General features: G+C 41.4%; 1 protein-coding gene across 3 annotated transcripts in view; it reads left to right on the top strand.

The window, feature by feature from the left end:
- Window positions 1-16,555, top strand: part of LOC126417544 (caspase-1-like) — a 270,319-nt gene that overhangs the window by 61,812 nt on the left and 191,952 nt on the right. The window lies entirely within an intron of this gene.

The raw sequence follows: 16,555 nt of genomic DNA, 5'->3' as shown, positions 1-16,555 counted from the left end.
CAGTTTATACATCGAAGAAGCAATGACGGAAACAAAGGAAAGGTTCCAGAGGGGGATTAAAATTCAACGTGAAAGGATATCAACGATAGGTTTTGCTGTTGACGTTGCTATCCTCTGTGAAAGTGGGGACGTATTACAGGATCTATGTGTTGAATGTGGCTTGAGAGTAAGTCGAAGTAAATAATGAGAAGTAGCAGAAATGAGAATAGAGAGAAACTTCACATCAGGATCAATGGTGCGAAGTATATGAAGCTAAGGAATTCTGCTACTTATGCAGCGAGGAGGGTACAGGAAGCAGACTAGCGCAGGCAAAAAGGGCATTTCAGGCCAGGAGAAGTCTGCTAGTATCAAACATAGGCCTTAACTTGAAGAAGAAGTTTCTGAGAAAGTATGGTGGTGAAACATGTACTGTGAGAAGACCGGAAAAGAGCAGGATCGAAGCATCTGAGATGTAGTGCTACGGGAGAATGTTGAAATTTAGGTGGACTGATAAGGTAAGAAACGAGGAGGTTCTCCACAGAATCGAAGACGAAAGGAATATGTCAAAAACACTGACAAGAAAAAGGAACAGGATGGCAGGACCTGTGTCAAGATATTCGGGAAATACTTCCATGGTACTAGAGGGAGCTGTAGAGGGTAAAAGTTGTAGAGAAAGACAGAGATTGGAATGCATACAGAAATAACTGAGGCCGTAGATTTCAAATGCTACTCTGAGATGAGAAGCTTGGTACAGGAGATGAATTCATAGCGTGCTGCATCAAAGCGTGCGGAAGACTGATACCTCAAAAAAGAAGTCGTTATTAAACGAACATTGATTTTTAACTAAATTTTTGTTGGAAATGTTACATACGTCATAGGCTATCCTAATTTGAAGAGAATTTTTCCAATTTAATACTGTCAAGACCCGCCACTTTTTCAACCAAGTTTTGGTCTGACATTTGGCATTACATTGTATTTTAAATTGTTTTCTAAGAGTGATGATTCTTCACGCGGAAAATGTATTTCAGTCTTATTTGAAGATATATCAAAAAAACCTATGATCTGACTTTTGAAAGCTATTAGTAACAAAAGATTTTGGCACAGTTAAAACACATTGAACCTTAGCGAATTTTTTTTCACAGCTACTGTAAATACGATTTGTACTGTTATCTTACCCATGGTTAGTAAAATCCCAGACATATCAGTCTGATAATTTAATTCATAAGAAAACTTTTTGTAAGTTCTAAGTGCAGTAAGAAAGCTTCTTCATTTAGTCTGTCATCTTGCAAAGAGAACTGATTTTTTTCGGAAATTACTTCTTGTTCTATGCCCTTAAAAGTTGTTGGTTTTTTCATACACTGCCTGAAGGTTCAGAATGGCTTTTACGTGACTAGGTTACAATCCCATTTCTTCACAACGCATGTTATAAATAATTACTGTACATGTGTATAATAATTTTCCTCTTACGTCTTTGTACTTTGTGACAGCATTGCATACTTGGCCTAGGAAAAATCTGACAACCCGTTGACTTATTACAATGGATCTAGATTTCAACTGTAGCATAGTCATATTTAGTGCATACCTTAAAATGACTTCCATATTATTATACTACATCCTCGTACAAAATACAGAAAAATATATATAACCAAAAGAACTGGTGGCTTGTCCACGTGGGTATACACTGCTGAGCCAAAACATTATGACCACTTGCTTAATATCTTGTTTGCCCGTCTTTGGAACAAAATGTACCACTGATTCTGTGTAGCAGGGATCCGATAGTTTGTTGGTAGGTTTGTGAAGTTATGTGGCATTAGAACTCTACGCACAGGTCATGCAATTCGCGTAGATTACGTGCCGCTAATTCGCATACGCGGTGATCGCACCCGATAGTGACCCAAATGGGTTCGATAGGACTTATATGAGACGAATTTGGTCACCGAGATATCAACGTGAGTTCACTGTTAAGCTCCTCAAACCACAGTGGAACGGTTCTAGCCCCCAGACGTGGACAATTTAACGGCTGAAAGATGACATCGCTGTAAAAATTGTTTTCCACCACCACGGTTCCGAGAGTACAGAAAATGGGAATAGAGATCAACATAACCATTATTTCCACCCTTTTTGAAACCTTTTTGAAAACCGCACACTGCATGTTGTACCACCATACAGCGAGACGTTCAGAGGTAGTGGTCCAGATTGCTGTACACACCAGTACCTCTAATACCGAGTAGCACGTCCCCTTGGATTGATGCATACCTGTATTCGTCATGGCATACTATCCACAAGTTCATCGAGGCACTGTTGGTCCAGATCGTCCCACTCCTCAACGGCGACTCGACGTAGATCCCTCAGAGTGGTTGGTCGGTCACTTGGTCACTTCGTCCATAAACAGCCCTTTTCAATCTATTCCAGGCATGTTCGATAGCGTTTATGTCTGGAGAACATGCTGGCCCCTCTAGTCGAGCGATGTCGTTATCCTGAAAAAAGTCATTATTAACAAGATGTGCACGATGGGCACGCGAATTGTCGTCCATGAGGACGAATGCCTCGCCAATATGCTGCCGATATGGTTGCACTGTCGATGGCATTCAGGTATCGTACAGCCGTTACGGCGCCTTCCATCACCACCAGCGGCTTACGTTGGCCCCACATAATGCCACCCCAAAACAGCAGGGAACCTCCACCTTCCTGTACTCGCTGGACAGTGTGTCTAAGGCGTTCAGCCTGATCGGGTTGCCTCCAAACACGTCTCAGACGATTGTCTGGTTGAAAGCAAATGCGACAGTCATCGGTGAAGAGAACCTGATGCCAATCCTGAGCGGTCCATTCCGCATGTTTTTGGGACCATCTGCTCCGCGCTGCATGGTGTCGTGGTTGAAAGATGGACATCACCGTGGCCGTCGGGGGTGGAGTTGCGCATTATGCAGCCTATTGTTCACAGTTTGAGTCGTAACACAACGTCCTGTGGCTGCACGAAAAGCATTATTCAACATGGGGGCGTTGCTGTCAGCCATAATCCGTAGGTAGCGGTCATCCACTGCAGTAGTAGTCCTTGGGCGGCCTCAGCGAGGCATGTCATCGACAGTTCCTGTCTCTATGTATTTCCTCCATGTCCGAACAACATCCCTTTGGTTCACTCCGAGACGCCTGGACACTTCCCTTGTTGAGAGCCCTTCCTGGCACAAAGTAACATTGCGCACTCGATCGAACCGCAGTATTGACCGTCTAGGCGTGGTTGAAGTACAGGAAACAAGAGCAGTGTACCTCCTTCCTGGTGGAATGACTGGAACTGATCGGCTGTCGGACCCCATCCGTCTAATAGGCGCTGCTCATGGATGGTTGTTTACATCTTTGGGCGGGTTTAGTGACATCTCTGAGCAGTCAAATGGACTGTGTCTGTCATACAATATCCACAGTTAACGTCTATCTTCAGGAGTTCTGGGGACCGGGGTATGCAAAACTATTTTGATGTGTGTATAAAGGGACGCAGGTTGTTCGCAGCTGTCAGCGCGTTTTCGATTACTACCACACTATCCACACAAGCGCAGGTGACTGTCTTCCATAGCATAATACCGCTCTCACCAGCTTGCGCCGTGGCGTCGCCGTTCACCTCGATGACGGCGTTGGTGCAGCCGCGCATCGGCCTAGTGCAGGAAAAATGTGCTCACCTGAAGAACTCATGCATTTTAATTGATCGACGGTCGACTCCCGATGTTCCCGTGCCCACTGCAATCGTAACTGACGGTGTCCTTGGGTCAACCTGTGAACACGTAGGGGTGGTCTGCTTTGGAGTTTCCGAAATTCCTTCACCAGGGAAGACGAATGGAATATTCCAGAATTTGAAACACGAGCAGCTGCTAGCATGAGTTTCTTAGAAGTAGATACCTTAGTGGTTGCGAAGCAACTCAGATCGCTTGATACGGGCAAGTCTTCAGGTCCAGATTGTATACCGATTAGGTTCCTTTCAGATTACGCTGATGAAATAGCTCTCTACTTAGCAATCATATACAACCGCTCGCTCACCGATAGATCTGTACCTACAGATTGGAAAATTGCGCAGGTCGCACCAGTGTTTAAGAAGAGTAGTAGGAGTAATTCATCGAACTACAGACCTATATAATTGACGTCGGTTTGCAGTAGGGTTTTGGAGCATATACTGTATTCAAACATTATGAATCACCTCGAAGGGAACGATCTATTGATGAAGTAATGGCCGCTATCGACAGGGGATCTCAAGTTGATTCCGTATTTCTAGATTTCCGGAAAGCTTTTTACACCGTTCCTCACAAGCGACTTCTAATCAAGCTGCGGGCCTATGGAGTATCGTCTCAGTTGTGCGACTCGATTTGTGATTTCCTGTCAGGAAGGTTGCAGTTCATAGTAATAGACGGCAAATCATCGAGTAAAACTGAAGTGATATCAGGTGTTCCCCAGGGAAGCGTCCTGGGACCTCTGCTGTTCCTGATCTATATAAATGACGTGGCTGACAATCTGAGCAGTTCTATTAGGTTGTTAGCAGATTATGCTGTAATTTACCATCTAGTAAGGTCATCCATAGACCAGTATCAGTTGCAAAGAGATTCAAAAAAGATTGCTGTATGGCGTGGCAGGTGGCAGTTGATGATAAATAACGAAAAGTGTGAGGTGATCCACATGAGTTCCAAAAGAAATCCGTTGGAATTCGATTACTCGATAAATAGTACAATTCTTAAGGCTATCAATTCAAGTAAGTACTTGGGTGTTACAATTACGAACAACTTCAGTTGGAAAGACCACATAGATAATATTGTGGGGAAGGCGAACCAAAGGTTGCGTTTCATTGGCAGGACACTTAGAAGATGAAACAAGTCCACTAAAGAGACAGCTTACACTACACTCGTTCGTCCTCTGTTAGAATATTGCTGCGTAGTGTGGGATCCTTACCAGGTGGGACTGACGGAGGACATCGAAAGGGTGCAAAAAAGGGCAGCTCGTTTTGTATTGTCACGTAATAGGGGAGAGAGTGTGGCAGATACGATACGCGAATTGGGATGGAAGTCATTAAAGCAAAGACGTTTCTCGTCGCGGCGAGATCTATTTACGAAATTTCAGTCACCAACTTTCTCTTCCGAATGCGAAAATATTTTATTGAGCCCAACCTACATAGGTTGTCAAAGTCACTTATCTCAATGGACTTCGCCATTTGCAGCCAATATCTTCGGTATGATGATCCCCCGTCCGTGTTTGCTCCAGTTATACACTTTTGTTACCGTGTCACTTGCCAACATCGCGTTGGGAAGTAGTCATAACGTTTAGGCTTATCGGTTTTATCGCATCTTATCTTACGTAGTATACTGGTTTAGCTACTTTACTTATGAGTCTATTTATCACACCTGTTTTGCTCTTCTGGTGGTTTTAACCTTCTTGGCTTGTCCCATTGCGCCCTTTTATCTTTTTCGCTTTCACACTGCAAGCTTACACTCTCATTCTTTCTTATGCTCTAGGATGGTGGATTTTGAGCCAGTGTGACAGTGCAATGAAAATCACTCTCGTCCATCGTTGTCCTTCATTGAACTGCTCTACATGCTGCAGTAACCGTGACACATTGTTGGCTCCGGTATCTGAATAAAATGACAGAAATTTTGAAAATAAAAATTAGTAAATCAGTATGGTTCCTTTCTGATTGAGCAACTGAACAACGATCATTGTTGACGGTGGCACGCATTCTCTCTATTGCATCTGATACACATGTAAAAAGACTGCGCGGCCAGATTGGCCGAGCGATTCTTGGCGCTACAGTCAGGAACCGTGTGACCGCTACGGTCGCAGGTTCGAATCCTGCTTCGAGCATGGAAGTGTGTCCTTAGGTCAGTTAGGTTTAAGTAGTTCCAAGTTCTAGGGGACTGATGACCTCAGAAGTTAAGTCCCAAAGTGCTCAGAGCCATTTTGTAAAAAGACTGCAATGATTTCAAAATAAAGCTGGCTCCTGAAGTTTTTATCATTTACGAGTCGTCGTAATTTAACACCACCATCATTTCTGTGTGTGGGGCCTGTATCTTACAGAAGCGAGAGCAGTAGACTCGCAGTTCGCAGACAGTGGCCAGATCAAATGTAGTTTGCGCTTGCTCAGAATTATATAAGCCACTGTTAAATGATCCGCAAATAATATAAGAAATGCGCTTTGCTTACAGCAATGGCGGAACACAAATTTCATTCTGCATGTTAGTCTCTTTGCCATGATCTGATGACCCCACAGTTACAGGTTTTCTGAAACAAATATTAGAAAAAATTATAAAGCAAGTATCAGTTAATAATTACAGGGAGTGCATATCCTTTTAAATGGAACATAAATATATCCCATTGTGACAGATTTAATTCTAAATCAAACTAATTCCATTACAGAGAGACTTAACATAAAATATGTCTTTTCAGTTCGATGGAGACAACAGAAACGAGTATAGTTTGTTGAGAGGAGCTTGGCTTCCAGCTTACGTTTTGCAATAAAGCATTTGAAAATACAATTCCTCCGATTCGTTTCAGGCATAGGCTGATTTCACTGTTATCGCTTATATGAATTCACAGCTCATAAACATTTTATTATATTTTTTATAGACAATCCTTCAGCTGATGCACTGAAATGTGCCCTGCCTGCACTTCAGTATATCGATCTGGCCAACGGATTAGGTCAGGTTCTAACGTTGGTTTACAAATGTTATATTCGGCGCTGGCAATAATTCCAGAGGTACTACTGGACTGTGCAACTGTGGTTGCGTGATTACTGTAATTTCTGCTGGTAGATGGAAGATTGATCCTGTTATATAGCATCTAGACCTGCTGATTGATAAGCCACTACCCTTCAGTTGAATCCATCTGGCCTCCGTGAGCTTTCACTGCTCGTAACAACTAGTCAATACTACCATGTCACCACAAGTATAGCAAATCCAATGAAAAGCTGCTTGCTGGAAATGCACTTTAGGTTCCACGATATCCCTCACACTATCTTGTCCATTCTGTTTGACTAAGAACAACTGTAACACGCATGTGCTCAAGCTAATTTGTTTAACTCTTGTCGGACCTCCCTCCGATGTTAGTAATGTTCCACGGATTCCAATCTACACGAACTCCTCAAGGGCTGCCCCCCTGGCTGGGTATGTGTGAATGGCGTAACACTTCAGCTGTATATGTCTTCCTGTTACTATAAATCGAAAGAGAACTCACAATCGTGCCCGGTCAGTTTTCGCTTTTAGTGATGCTATGCGGGGACAGAAGGGCACGTTTTGTCTACTGGGTTCCGTAATCAGGTATAACTCAGGCGGCAGCTTTCTCCATGCTGTCTATAACACTCACAAGTACTGTTCAGACGACAGAAAATTAGCACCCAGTTATCCATGAAACACATGATGTATATCTTCTTCCAAGTTTGAGACTACCCCTCATGTGCCCCATAAGCTATCTGATAATATTTGTAATAGCCTCCTCACTACAATTCCCTTGCGCATTACTTCTACTCATGCTTGCAGCACTCACAAAATCCGATTTATCGTGTCCTCCGATTTCCTAGCGTAATCTATTACACTACTTGACGATTTCCGTAATCACCATGTGTTGTCAAGCATTTCACTCTCACTGTCTTTGTAACCTGCCACGGTTCTGGCTACTTATTTCCCTCCGCCAGTCTACTTACTGCTCGCACAGTTTTTCGTTTCACTCTCTAATATCACCCTCGCATGTTATGGATAGTGAGAATATCCTAGTAGTATTCTTGCAAATCCTAAGATGCAGTGAGAGAAGAAAGTTAGATTTACTCCAATAAATGTAACTGTGAAATGGATTTTTGATCATGTATTACTTACGGTTACTCCTGTAAATACACCTAAACCTGCGTACATTACACTTAGTGCCTCGCAGAGGGTCACCGAACCACCTTCGCGATAATTCGGTTTTATTCTACTCTCGAACAGTGTGCAGAAAAAACGAACATCTATTTCTTTCCATGCGAGCTCTGATTTTCCTCACTTTGTTGTGGTCACCGTTTCTTCCTACGTAGGTCGGCGCCAATAAAATATTTTCACATCCGGAGGAGACAATTGGTGATAGAAATTTCGGAAAAGTTCCCACCGCAACCAGAAACGCCTTTGTTTTATTGATGTCCACCCCACATCCTGTATCATTTCCGTGACGCTCTCTCCCCTATTTCTCGATAATACAAAACGTGTAGCCCTTCTTTGAACTTCTTCGATGTACTCAGTTAGTCTTTTCTGGTAAGGATCCGAGACCACGCAGCACTATTCCAAAAGAAAACGGACAAGCGTAGCGTAGGCACTCTCTTTAGTACATCTGTTGCATCTTCCAAGTGTTCTGCCAATAAAATACAGTGTTTGGTTCGCTTTCCCCACATTTTCTGTGTGTTCTTTCCAATTTAAGTTGTTCGCAATTGCAATTCTTAGATATTCAGTTGCTTTTACGGCCTTCATATTTAAATGATTTATCGTGTAACCGAAGTTAAGCGGATTTCTTTTAGTACTCACGTGGATGACCTCACAATTTTCGTTATTGGGCTCAACTGCCAATTTTCACACCATACAGATAACTTTTCTAAATTGTTTTGCAGTTTGTTTGAATCTCTTGATGACTTTATTAGACAATACACGACAGTGTCATCTGCAAACAACCTAAGACTGCTGTTCAGATTGTCTCCTAAATTGTTTGTATAGATAAGGAACAGCAGAAGCCTATGACACTACGTTGAGGAACGCCAAAAATCACTTCTCTGGTACTTGATAACTTTCCATCCATTACTACGAACTGTAGCCTCTTTGACAGGAAATCACGAACAATTTGAAATCCCTTGTCAGTAGCATTCAATACTTCGTGTGAGTAAAGAGCTAGTGGTGTTTCACAAGAAAGTTGTTTCTAAATCCGTGTTGACTGTGTCTCGCTTGACTGTTTCCTCGAGGTAATTCATAATTTTTGATCACAATACATGTTCCAAAATCCTGATGCATATCGATGTTAATGATGTGGATCTGCAATTTAGTGGATTACTCCTATTGCTTTTCTTGAATGTTGGTGTGACCTGTGCAACTTTCCAGTCTTTGGGTACGAATCTTTCTACGAGCGAGAGGTTGTATACGAGTGTTAAGTACGGAGCTATTGAATCAGCGTAGTCTGAAAGAAGCATAATTAGTATACAGTCTGGATAGGAATACTTGCTTTTATTAAGTGATGTAAGTTGCTGCACTACTTCGAAGATATCTACTTCTGAGTTACTCATGTTGCCAGCTGTTCTTGATTCGAATTGGGAAATATTTACTTCGTCTATTTTGGTGAAGCAATGTCAGAAGTCTGTGTTCAGTAACTCTGCTTTAGTAGCACTGCTATCGATAGTATTTCCGTTGCTATCACGCAGACATGGCATTGATTGTGTCTTGCTGCTAGAATACTTTACATATGAACACAGTCTCTTTGGATTTTGTGCCATGTTTCGAGAGATAGTTTCGTTGTGGAAACTGTTATAAGCATCTCGCATTGAAATCTGCTCTAAATTGCGAGCTTCTGTAAAAGATGCCAATCTTGAGTATTTTGCGTTCGTCTACATTTGACATACTGTTTTCGTTGTTTCTGAAACAGTGTTCTGGCCTGTTTTGTGTACCACGGGGAATCAGCTCCGTCTATTCTTAATTTATTTCGTACAACTCTCTCAATTGCTGTCGACACTGTTCCTCTGAATCTAAGTCACGTCTGCTCTACACTTACATAGTTAATTTAGAAGGAGTGAAGATTGTCTCTCAGGAAGGCGTCAAGCGAATTTTTGTCTGCTTTTTTGAATAAATATATTTTTAGTTTATTTTTGGAGGATTTGAGAGTTATGATTTTCAGTGTCGCTACGGCAAACCCGTGTTCACGAATCGCATTACTCACTTTGATGCTCATTAGCTCAGGACTGTTTGTTGCTAAGTGGTCAAGTGTGTTTTCACATCTGTTTTCTGTTCCAGTAGGTTCATGAACTAATTGTTCGAAATAATTTTCAGACAATACGTTTAGCACAAAATGCGTATCTGTGGATTTAAACATGTATTTTCGACAACATATCGAGGGAAAATTTGAAGTCACCATCAACTTTGATTGAATAGGTCGGGTATGTGTTTGAAATTAGAATCAAGTTTTCTTTCAACCTTTCAACAATTGTATCATTTGATTTGGGAGGTCGGTGAAAGGATCCAATTATTATTTTATTCCGGATGAAAGGAATGACCTCTACCTATACGAACTCACAGGAACTATCTACTTCCATTTCGCTACAAGATAAACTCCTTCTAAAAGGACCAAAGACGCCACTGCTGTTTTTAGCCTAGCCTTTCTGAACACCATTAGGTCCCTCGCAAAAATTTCGGCTTAACTTATCTCCGGACTTAGCCAGCTTTCAGAGCCTATAACGAAATGAGCACCAGTGCTTTCTATTAGCGTTCGGAGCTCTGGCACTTTCCGAGAGCAGTTAAGACAATTTACAACTGTTATACCGATTGTTCCTAGATCTAAGTTCTTCCTGCGTTCGACTTGCACCCATTGAGACTGAAGCCTTTCTATATTTCCCCCAGACCCTCTAGCCTAAGAAACCGTCAAGTCCACGCCACTAACCCCCGTTACACGTGTAGCCACCTCCTGCGTGTAATGGACTACTGACTTATTTAGAAGAACCCGAAACCCCACCACCCTTCGGCGCAAATCGAGGAATGTGCAGCCTACACGATGACAGAACCATCTGCGCCTCTGAGTCAGACCTTCCACTTGGCTCAGTACGAGAGGTCCACAATCGGCCCTCTCAACTATGTCACAAATGGAGAGATCTGCTTTCATCTCGCAAGCAAGACTGGCAGCCTTTATTACTTCTGATAGCCACTCGAAACCAGAGACAATCTCTTCTGATCATTGGTACCGACGTGAGCCACCACCTGCAGGTGGCTGCATCCTGTGATCTTCGTGGCATCTGGAAGGATCCATTCCACATCTGGATTGACTCCACCCGGTACGCACACAGAGTTCACACTGGTTTTTTTTCCACTCCTTAGCAGCCATTTATCTGATGGACCCCATAACGCACCTAACATTGGAACTCCCAACTATCAATAATCCCACCCCCTGTGACTGCCTGGGTCTTGCAGGCTGAGAGGTTTCCTCTGGAAAAGGACAGGTGACTGCATCTGGCTGAGCGACAGTGTCAGTCACAGACAGCACCTGTAACCTGGTCGTCAGATTAACCAGGGAGTCCTTACTTTCCGCCCCCTGGGGAGTCTTTCACTGCCTGCCACGCCACAAGGCGACCTCCCACTCGGCCACTGGTGAGGGTCAACCTCAATGCGAGCAGTAATAGGGCTGGCCACCAGTGCGGACCCATCGCCAAACTCCCGAGTCATGTTGGACGTCCGTTGGATCCCCACAGCTGGGCCACAACAGTGGTGCCCATTCACTGGAGCCTCAAGCTGTGTAAATGAAGCCATACCATCTCAAAAACCGTTTTCTAGATTTTGCCCACAGCATCCCACCGTCCCCTCTTCCATGTGTACGTGCCACAACTTCCACTACCCATCTTATTTGTTCCCGTAGTTGCTCATAGGATGTATGCAGCTTACTACACCCGATTCAGCACCCCTTGCCAAAGTCAGTTGAGTACTTTTCCCAAAGTTCTCACGTTATTCCGCATTTCCCTTCCATTAAAAATCACCTTCAGCGCCACTGATGCCTAGTAAATATGATGAAATGCAACAGGGGCTAATGTCACTCTTACACCCCCCCCCCCCCCCTCAGAAGGCAACTGCTGCTAGAAATCCCATTAAATATAACAAAAATAACGAAAAAAGTATTTGTGTTAAAATAAGTAATTCACTACAATCCTATATACGAGGTAATATATAAATATAAGAAACGAAATCTGTAACAAACACCCCTCATATCCTTGATCTTAATATATATGGTACTTCTTGCATAGGCTCAACCACATTTTCTTGTCTCTTCCTCTTATTCCTTCTCCTCATGTTATTCTCTGACTCTGCCATAAAAATTCTTGGAACTGAGTTCAGACTATTTCGAAAAGGTCGTAGATGTTCAAAATACCCTTCTTCTCGTTAACTAATGCTTTAGGTTGACTCGTGAAGTAGCCTTCACCACCTGATACCTTGTGATGAACTTCTTCATCCTCTTCTTCAGCCTGTGAGGGGCGTATAACATCACCCAGTGCCCTAATTTAAACTGCAGTGAATTGCCATATGTTTCACTGATTCCTTCTGCTTCTCTCAAGCCTTCTAATTCGTCTTCTGTACTCGTTCTCATTCTTCTTGTATTTTATTCTTCGTGTTTATGAAATCGAATGATGATGCTACCGCCCGTGCATCAAATCTTATGGGGATAACCGAGTATTCGCGTGTACTTTTCAGTTATACACGAACCTAAGATATGTATCCAAATCAAATCGCTGTGATGTGGCATCACATAGGACCAGCATTTTTCTGATTGTTCTATGAACCCACTACATTCTGTCCTTAGCCTTTGGATGAAGAGGACTCATTCTTAACTTCTTCACATGCAACAACCAACGCAGCTCCTTCAAAAAGACCAACATGAAATTCGTGCCATGGTTGAGGTCAGTCTACTTGGATCTCCAAACTCGATTATCCAGTTGTTAGCCATTGCTTGCGCTGGTGTCACTGACAACATACCGAGGAAAATGATTTATCATTGTTAATACAAATCAATTTCTTGCTGGTATATGATTTAATGGTTCCAGTACATCGATCCTAGGCAGTTTAGTTGATTTTGATGCCTTCAGTACCCTCTGCAATGGCACTTCCCTGCGATTCAAGTCTGTTCGCTGCACACTCTCCAAGCAGTTCCTCATAGATGGATCCACATCTGGGTGATTTCATCTCAAATCATACAGCTCATGTCAACTCATGGTCATGAATTTCTCTGAAAAAATATATATTAGACCTCTATATCGTTAAGTGTTAAAAAATAAAATATATTCGTTTTGTCTTAATTTTCGTAAATGTTATGGCCTTTTGAAGAATGTTTATTTTGTAAATTACTCTTCAAACAGTAGAGAACAAAAAAAAAAAAAAAAAAAATAACTAATGAACCAAAAGTACTGGGGACATGGCAGATGTTTTGCTATAAAGCTCCCTGTTAGTGTGTTGAAATTTATTTAACCCATACACCTAAAGGGTTCCTTTAACTTACAAATTTAAGACGAAAAACGAAATTTAAATTATTTTTCCAATTAAAAAACTTTTTCTTCTAATTTAGAAATTCACAGAACGCTAACTTTTCTGATATATTACCAGATACTACTGATGTAATTATAAACAGTATCTTTCCTGCTCCATCTGTCTGTATTATGTAAATATTTATTACTAAAAATGTAAAAAATTGCATTTTTACGAGTTTTTACGAATTATTCACTAGAAAATCCACATCCGAAAACTTTTGAGAATTACGCTAAATATTATTTGGTTAATATGTTAGTAGTCAATGCAAACCAGTGGGCAATATTTTTCTCTGTAAAGTGTTAAAAAATTTTCAATATTCTGCATAATTCGCAACACTGAATTTCTGGTGTAAAATATGCATGTTGGTAACACTGTTTCCAGCGCTCTTCTGTTTATAACAAATGATTGAGAACTTGCACATGAATCGTTATGCATTGAGTTTTGTGTTTGTTTTGAACTTTTTGTTGGATACAGTGTCAGTGAGAAAATACGGTAGTGAAAGAGTGAGATGTGTCGGCTATGAAAAAAGACACAGAAAGGTGGTGTTTAAGAAAGTGAAAAACACTTCACAATTGTTGGAAATGTGTCAGAGGTATTGCAGAAATATCTTGGTCCTCAAGTAACAGTATTATCATTACATCAATTGTGCAGGAATTGCTACACTCATCACAAGAAGAAATTCAGTGACGACTCACCTAAACGACCCCCATCACCCAAATGTGAAACTGAAGAAGACATTGCAGATGTTTATATTTCTGGGTGTGAAGTTGTTGATGTGTTGAATGTTAACGTTTCTACTCTAGCTCCAACGATATCCCTCCTTAAAGGTCCAGGAAAGGTAAGATGCACAAGAAGAACACGGTATGTAAAAAGAAAAGTGGAAGAAAGTGAAACAACTTTGAACAGGCAACATTTTCAAAACTTTCTGAAGTGTATAATGTAGATGCACTTGGTGCAGACCCTGAAGATAGTGATATGTGCACGAAATGTGATGTGTGGTTTCAAAACCTAAATACCTCTGTCCCAGAAGCCACTTGTACTGAGAAGGTACTGTTACTAACACTGATATCAGGCATCTACTCTAAGCAGTAGATACAGAAATAGATAGCCACTTCCTCACATTATTTGATTTCAAAAGCTTGTAAAATAAAGAACGAGAAAGGTATTTGGGCATGCCCATATTCTGACTGTGGGAATCCGTTGCAAGACGAAATGTTTACTGTTGCTCTGGAATATTACCTAAGTGATGACAAAGATTACAACAGGCGAGGTCGTAACCAGGCATATGTTATCTCTGTTAGTGAAAATGGTGAAGAAGTTAAAAAGGTAAAAATACATATGACAAGATGATTCAGAAAAGCATATCTCCTAATAAAAAAAGGAGAACCCAAATTTGAAAATTGGTCTCACAGAATTCTACTCCTTACTACCAACATGAGTAAAATGCTAGGCAGTGAAAGAAGTACGCACATTTATTTACTGCACTAATTGGAAACTTGTTTCTTTCGCCATAAGTAGTGTCGCAGAAAAATAGCACACAGAGATGGACCTGACATTTATATGTATATGTCAAGAGCCGCAAGATAAATGATGGTTTCAGGAGTACGTAATGGGGATTCAGAGACAGATCATAGGAGAAGTAAAATCAGCCACATCCCAGAATACTTATACATTAATTCTTCATTTCGAATTTGCTGAGAATTGGTCTGTTGCTCAGAACGAAATTCAAAGCTACCACTGGCACACATCACAGGTATCAATCTTCACGTGTTGCTCACTTCCTTGGAACATCACGCTGTTTTGCTATTGTCAGTGACTATCTCATTCATGACAGTGCACATGTTTGCTACGCTGTCAGCCTGATAATTGATGACATAGTGCGGCGGCGCGGTTCTTTCCGTCCCTTTACGACGGACCTGCACCTACCTGTGAACATTGTGTCAGCAGATCATCAGTAGGGAAGCCGAGTGAAACCTACTGTACTTCGACGTGAACCAGGCTGCAATTAAAGTCACTAATCTACGTTTCGGGAGAAACACGAAATGAAAGGTTGGAAATTTTGTCCTCAATTAATATATTCTGAAACTTAGGTGAACAAGTATCACTGCCAAGCCTGTGCTAGTCTTAACACAGTCACTCACAACCCCTTTCACTCACGTTAGCAAGTTTATGGCGTTGCATTTCCCGAAAACGTAATAGCTACAAAAATCCTGATTGTTTTTGATTGATAATGCTCGCCAAATATTAAGTCTGTCGGTTCAAAAAGCAGTCACAGTTTTTAGCCACCAACCTGATCAATACGCCACGCGGAATATATGTCTTTTCTCGTCACAAAATTCACTTAAAAATTCCGAAATTTCTACACATACATCGGAATAATTACGCCGTCACTTTCTAACACTTTTGATGTATGAAACACTGCTAGATCCGGCAACTTATCATTTCCATCGGAACTACTACTGCACACCTCCGATCTCTTTCATGGCTACGCTTCCACTCTTGTCTAGAATACTCTAGGTCTTCTCTATCAGCAGAGAAATGCGCGCGAAGAATACTGCTTTACCATTGGTCAGTTTACTTAACAGCCAATAGCAAAACAACACTCTCCCACGTCAGTCCACGCTTTTCACCCATAACCAATCGCAAAATAGTAAACCTCACGACTGAACTTCTTACCGACGTAATTATCTAATATGCTGAAGTTTTGCTTATGCATAAAGTTATTTACTGTTGTTATTTATACCTGAATTAACTTTCCCTTTACCATAAACTTACTTTACAAATCTATTCTACAAAAATCCCCTTTGTCCATATCCATACTTCTTCGAAATGTTCCCACACTATATCCTACTACATAACTTGTTAAACAATTATCTTCATATTAACCTTAAACCACACTAACGCATCATTCATACTGCTAAAACACATTTATAACATTTTACGTACACAAAAAGAAATAATAACACTTTATGAAAATACTAGAACAGTTTATGAAAAACATTCTATTACTTTAGTGCACTCTACTGGGCACAATCGAAACTAAAATCACAGTCCCCCTATCCAATACTGTCCTCTATCGGCTGATACATAAACTACGTGCGCGTCCAGTCTCGTGTCACCATCTGTCACTATCCAGCTCTGAGACACATCTCTCACTTAACTGCCTCCAAGGCAGGATCGTTATACGCCGCTACGCCTCAATAGCATCTAGAGGCCATGCATTTTTTAAATATGTGTATGTGACTGATGATGCAGCATGACCGCTTTCAGCTTTAAGATCTTGGTCAACACTGTAGTACATGAATTAAGACAACAAAATGGATAATTTCAGTAAC

This window comes from Schistocerca serialis, chromosome 1 (genome assembly GCF_023864345.2).
Source record: "Schistocerca serialis cubense isolate TAMUIC-IGC-003099 chromosome 1, iqSchSeri2.2, whole genome shotgun sequence".
NCBI lineage: Eukaryota > Metazoa > Arthropoda > Insecta > Orthoptera > Acrididae > Schistocerca > Schistocerca serialis.
This window is presented reverse-complemented; position numbering and strand designations above follow the sequence as displayed.